General features: G+C 43.5%; 1 long non-coding RNA gene across 1 annotated transcript; it reads left to right on the top strand.

The window, feature by feature from the left end:
* The first annotated feature begins 801 nt into the window (after positions 1-801).
* LOC135314091 (uncharacterized) lies at positions 802-2946 on the top strand. Its single transcript, XR_010373569.1, has 2 exons — positions 802-920; positions 2617-2946. It is a non-coding gene; the product is annotated as an uncharacterized LOC135314091 (long non-coding RNA).
* Positions 2947-6262: the final 3316 nt, after the last annotated feature.

The raw sequence follows: 6262 nt of genomic DNA, 5'->3' as shown, positions 1-6262 counted from the left end.
TAAAAAAGAAGGAAAGGATGTCATGAGAGAGGAAAAAAGAAAATATGCATTGGGAGCAGCAAAATTGGCAAAATATAAATGGCTGTAAGTTGAATTCTTGTTTTCTTGAGTGGATTTGGCTTCAAAAGTAATTAGCTTCTTGTCACATGCTTGGGCAGTCATGCCAAACAGTTCAACAACACATTATTTTTGTCATTGCACAAAAGGTGATATTGAGCCCAGAATAAGTGTTTCTATTTATGACTTTGGCTTTTGGCCTAAGCTCAAAGGAAGCAAAAAAAAAAAAAAATTATATCCTTTTCTGAAGGTCTTGGGCCACTTGAGTTTTAGATGTTAGTGTACAAGAAAGTTTGCCAGTGTCTCAGTGTCAATAGTAAAGCCAGCTCCCCAGTAGCTGTATTTGGGTTGTTTGGCTGTTCACTGTGGAGAAAACTCAGTGGATAAACTGTGTGGGATCAGGGACTGAGGCCACAGTGACTCCTTAATCCTGAATCTACCAAAGCCTTTTCTAAGGTGTCAGCAACTTCAGGGAGAAGAGGAAGACTCAATAGCCAAGACTTCGTGCATGCTACAACCCCTCCAGCTCTAAGAGCTATTCCAGTCCCATTGAGGCACTGTCTCAAGAATGTTCTTTTAACACCCCAGGAAAATATTTTGGTCCCTTAATGTGTTGGCACAACACACCAAGAAGGGTGACAGAGTTCCTTCCTGCTAAAAGAAATTATTGTTTAACCTGAATATTGATTAAGCCAACAAATCATGCCAGCCAGGGTGTAATAACCGAAGAGAGAGGTACGCACAGGGATAGACACTAGGTAAAAAAGGGCTTTTGCTTGCAGAGAAATGGAGAGCACACGAAGGGTGGATGTATATGTGGATTTAATAAACACCTACTGAGTCTCTCTTCTACTTCCCTGCCGGTAAATATCCACCGAGGTATTTTAATCTTGATGTTTTTAATAATGCAAGAAAATCTTATTGATAATTACATGGAATGTTTCTGCTTAGTCAACTCCAGGGCAACAGTTTAACTTGATACAAGAGTGTTTGCTTTAAATTGTGTGGACCATGCCAGTCCGTGGGGGTGATTCTTTTGCTGGCTAATTAACAAACGTCTAATGTAAGTTTAACATTCACTTCGACTTACATTCCTGCAACCCAAACTTCTTTTTGATTGGGGTAGCTGCAAGTGGAAGCCAAATATTTTTGTTGGTGGAGCCAAGGGGATGGCATATGCTACTCGCTTAGATTTCCATTTCCTTTGCATCTTTTCAGGGGTGGAAAGTCATGCGTTAACATTTCTGAATACAAGGTCATTTTTGTATGAAAATTTGCAAATAACACCCCCAAGATTTTCTAGTACTCCTAAAACCTAAATCCCAAGTTCTTTCATTTGCAAAAAGAATGTGACATATGAAGTTCCCCCATTCCTGTTTCCCAAATTTCCCAGTAAATAAATACATATCCAATTTGCCTTTAAGAGGCTTTTGTGTCTTTCCTGTGTTGAGCATCCTTCAGCTGACTGTGAGCTGGAGAGCCAAGCCAAACCATTGCTCAACGGAGAGGTGCTTTGGCACCGGGTCACCTCTGCTTCCTGTAATATCCCCATTCTCCCAGATGGCGCATCACTATTTTTTTCAGACATTAATGTTTCTGGAATACGACAACACTGACTGTGACGTAAACAGGATCATAGCTTTCTTGATGTCCTATGTAAGAAGATAAACAACTTAATCCTGCAAACAGACAACCATGCTCCTGCAGCCTACCAGGAATACACTCACCAGTGGCTGCATTATCAGGAAATGCTGGGTACAAAACAACAGAGATGAAAAGTGTGATATTTGCAAGGGTTTGAAGGAGCAAGGATGGTGTCTGAGGCTCGCATGATGCCATGGAGAAATAGCATGAGCTCGGATGACTCTCATCACTGGGCTGTGTGCCGTGACCCCTGCCTGCTGCTCGGGGAGCTGGTGCTAGCAGCTGCGTGCCAGCTGCACACCTTCCAGCCTTTTGCCTTCGCTTCTTGAAGGGTCCCTGGGTGGGCATAACAGCACAACTCGGTAGGAAGGGAACGTGTCCATGGTGCCTTTAAATGCCTTTCACCAGTATTTCCTGGCAAGCCGTGGAACAGATTTGATGGCCTCAGGAGGTGTCTGGAGGTGACAAACCCAGCCACATGCAGAGCCTGTGCAAGGCCATGAGTGGGAACCATGCACTGCTCCTAGAGACTTTCACTCACTTCTTTAATACCTCCCCCATATCATCAGGTTGGACTAAATCAAATGGGTTTCTGGCCTGGACACTCACCCCATATGTTGCAGCAAAAGCTTCTTCAGTTTTAATGCTGAGAAAGCCCACAGTGAGAATCCCTCATTTCAAATACTCTTTTAAGTGGAGGGTCACAATTTTATAGAACATTTTAGCATTGATGTCCTACTCCAACTGGATAGCTTTTTTCCCCCCTTGTTGTGAAATGCTTTCTTAAGGGAGCTGGATTCTGGGAAGCCTGTCCCAGGAAGCATGAGACAAGGAGCTCAGACCTGTCAATGGTAATTCTGCCACTTCTGCTTTGCTTTGCAAGTTTGAAAAGGTGACATAGACCCTTTTCCTCAGTTTCCAGCTCAGCGAGGCAGAGCAAAGGCTGCTGAAGCCCATCAGGAGCTGCTGTGAAGAGCAATGAAGTCGTGTTCCTAAAGGGCTTGGAAATAATCTGATGAAAGCCATATGCTGATATTGGGTTCATCTAACACAGGTTTGATTTCAGGATTATTTGGAAATGATGCAACAGAGAGAGAGGGGCCTTGTGACAACTCTTGAGAAATGCCTGCACAGGATCAACCATCAGCCTGTTTTTCCAGGAGAGAGATCCAGGCACATCCAAGGGGATTTATTTTAGAAATGGCACTGCAATCTCTCAATAAAATCATTCTGATGTGATTTCCAGCACCTGCTTGCTACATCTCAGTTTCAATGAGATACAGAGATAATGTGAAAATGGTGGGGTTTTCACCCCATTTTGAAATTTCTTGATGGTGCAAATGCACTTTTCACTTCGTTTTGTTGAAGGTTTGGGTCAGGCCTGTAGGCTGAGCTTGGAGAAGTCCAAGTTTTGCTCTGAATTTTGCAGCTCAGTCCTGCTGCTGAACCTAACTGGAAGAAGGACACCAAGCATTCACGGGGGCTTTCTGTCATGAGTGATGCAGAGCCATGAAACACCACCTCGTTTGTCAGCCGGCAAGGGGAGCTGTGCTCTCCCTGTGTTCCTGCAATATGGGCTGGATGTATAACTGAAATATTTCTGTCCCCATTGCACATACATCCACCTTGGTGAGGTTGGAGCTAAGCAATCACAAGCAAAGAGGATTTTTTGCTGCTTCCAAAACCAGAGTGCACTTTTCAGGAGAAAAATTGATACCATCGTTAGTACTGAATGGTGTCTTCCTGACTCTCCTGTGCTCCCTTATGGCACAGGGAAACCTGTCTAAAGAGAATTGGCTGGCTCTTGAAAAGTATAAATGAGAGGAACTGGCTGTGGGGAGAGGTTTCTGAGTCCCATTAGGGCTCAAGAAGGAGTTCAAACGATTCGTTCTTCAGCTGCTGGAGATAAAAGTCCTGGTACATTCAATTCCCACTTTCTGCTGCTGCCAATAAGCAGGGGGGCTTCTTCCTCAGCCTTTTACCACCACAGAAATAACAGAGATAAAGCAAGCAAAATAAATAAATGCTTTGTGGCTAGAATAGATAATAATTTCACCAGCTGAATATTAAAATATCAAAGCTCAAGGAAAGGATATATAATTATGGGCCTTTGAAGTTCAATAAAGGTCTGTTTCATCAACATGGTAGCTAGTATTTCAAATGCAAGGACAGAATGATAATACTATGCTGGCATTTCTGACCAACAGAGGATATGTTAGGAGAAGAAGGAAGTCCTTTAAGACAGAAGCCATTTAGACTGTGGCTGATTAATCATCCTGCCCCCAAATGTTCTGTCCCTCACAGAAGAATGTTGCTCAGCATCATTTCTCCCCATTTTACACCATATTTCTGATTTTTGTTTAAGAAGGATTGTTTGGCCCAGTAAGAGCAGGTGACATGCAACGCTGAGATGAAGGGACTTGTATGTGCTTAGTTATGCTGGAAATACCCTCAGATAAAACAGAAGATCTAAATTCTCCAGTACAATAAACTGTTGCTGGACTTTACTTGTTTGATCCCAATTTCAACACTAGGGCCAGGGTTAAAAAGCTTAGCAACATTTCTGGGTGGTACGAATTTTTAACTTTGACTCCACCCTATGGCAAGTCAGCCTTGAGGCATCTTACACAGGACACAATGCCCTGAAAAAACTGAGGTTCAGACAAATCACCTTATTTTCCCTAGGCCCACTCTGAGAGCTAGAGGCACTGCCTGATGCCAGCCAGGCTTGCCAGAGCTGCAGTGGTGATGGCTTCAGTTTCCCACACTGCATTTCCCAGGATGCAGGACAGCACCTGGTGCATCGTTGGAGGTGAGCCCTGGCTCATACAAGGGCTGGGCGGAAAGATGTTGGGTTCCCAAAGGCACCATGCCAGCTTGGTTAGGGGAAGGAGAGCTTTTGAACAAAAGTTGTAAGATATACAGCAAGGTATGCTTTTAAATTTTTAATTTATTTTTATTTTGGTAACACTAATAAAGAAAGAAGTTTCACTGTTATCACAATGAAATAAAAAATGCCGTATGCTGAGGATATGCTAGGCTGAACGAAAAGCTGATGAAGCTGACTGAAGCGTTGTGAGTGCCAACACTGTTTATACCACGCGGTTCTCGTACTTACAGTTTACTGCATTAAGGTTATTTTCTTTTTTAGTAGGCTGTCATCACGTTTGGATACATTATCCATTTCAAATTAACAGCCGGTCCAATTTTGTGGTTGGGGAAAGACAATCAAGAGCCCTTAGCAACATGTCAGTGGAAGAGGAGCTTTTATTTGAGGGTAGAGATGTTGAGTGACCCCACAGCTTCCTGTTAGTGTTTTAATAGCAAGACTTTCCCACCTGGTCTTGGCTAGAAAGCCAAACTTGTATTCTTGTGTGGAGACCTAGTAAAAGTGTGAGAAGAGTGTGCCATATCCGATTTCCTATATAAAGCATGCTATGTAATCAGCCTGTGGGACAGAAATGGTCTCTTTCAGCACACTTTGCATGCATGGGAGGTCTTGAACATGATGTTTCAAACTTCACAGTACAATATAAAAGAAATGGAAGTTTCAGAACGGGACAGTTTATTTTGCTTTTCAGAATGCATGAGCCGTGGCTGTGCAGAAGATGGAAGGGTTATGTGGTGATTGGAAGAGTCCAATTAAGCAGGCATCTTGGTTGACTCCTGTTTGCTTGACTACTTAGAGCAAGAGAGCTTTACAGGAGATCCCACACCTGCTGGTTTGTCAGAGCCCAGCTTGAACACGAGTGCAGGAGGGTGAAAGTGTCCACCTGGACCATGGCAGCAGCATGGCCATGCTGAGGTGCAGCAGTACAGCTGAGCTACTCAGCATTGGTGGGGCTTGGAGAAGCTGGAGGTTGAGGGCAGCCTTTTTGCCAAGTGTTTTACAATGGTGAAACATAATCCTTCAGATTAGTTCCACTTTTCATTTGTCCTGGTTTCATATCAATACACTGTGGGGAGAGAGGGAAGTGTTGTCTCAGCACAAAGAGGGAGCTTTAGAGGAAGGCACAGATGGGTTTCTCCCAGCCACGGTGTCCATGGGGACGTGTACCCTGTTTGTATGATGTTGATCCAGGTGTGTTTGTATTGCACAACATGGATGTCCTTTCTGTCATGCTCAGTGAGCAGTTTTCAGATTTGTAAACTGGTATCTCTTGTTGCGTTGTTTGGTGCAACAGGCCTTGATGTTACTGGAGCTGTCGGGTGCTACACTGATGGCATAGTGACAATTTTTGCCCTGACTCCAGTGAACATTTCCATCAATGACTTCTGAGCTGGAATGTCCCAGTGATCAAAACTGTCAGTGATTTGAGGCTGGGAGGCTCCTAATGCAACAGGGCTCTGCTCCTTCTTGTCATTTCCCACAGCACTTCAGTAAAATAAGTGTCTGACTTCTGAAGAGTTTACTGTATCTAAGAAGACTCTTGCAAAGCCCTTGCAGTCATCCAAGTTCAGTGATGGCTTGAAGATTATGATTATTTTGTTTAGGTCCCTCAACTTCAGTCATTAAGTAATATAGAGAAAGGGAGACATAAAAGGGGACTATACTATATGC

Source organism: Phalacrocorax carbo, chromosome 6 (genome assembly GCF_963921805.1).
Source record: "Phalacrocorax carbo chromosome 6, bPhaCar2.1, whole genome shotgun sequence".
NCBI classification, from domain to species: Eukaryota; Metazoa; Chordata; class Aves; order Suliformes; family Phalacrocoracidae; genus Phalacrocorax; species Phalacrocorax carbo.
Note: the sequence above shows the minus strand (reverse complement) of the source record. Positions and strands in the feature narration are given on the sequence as shown.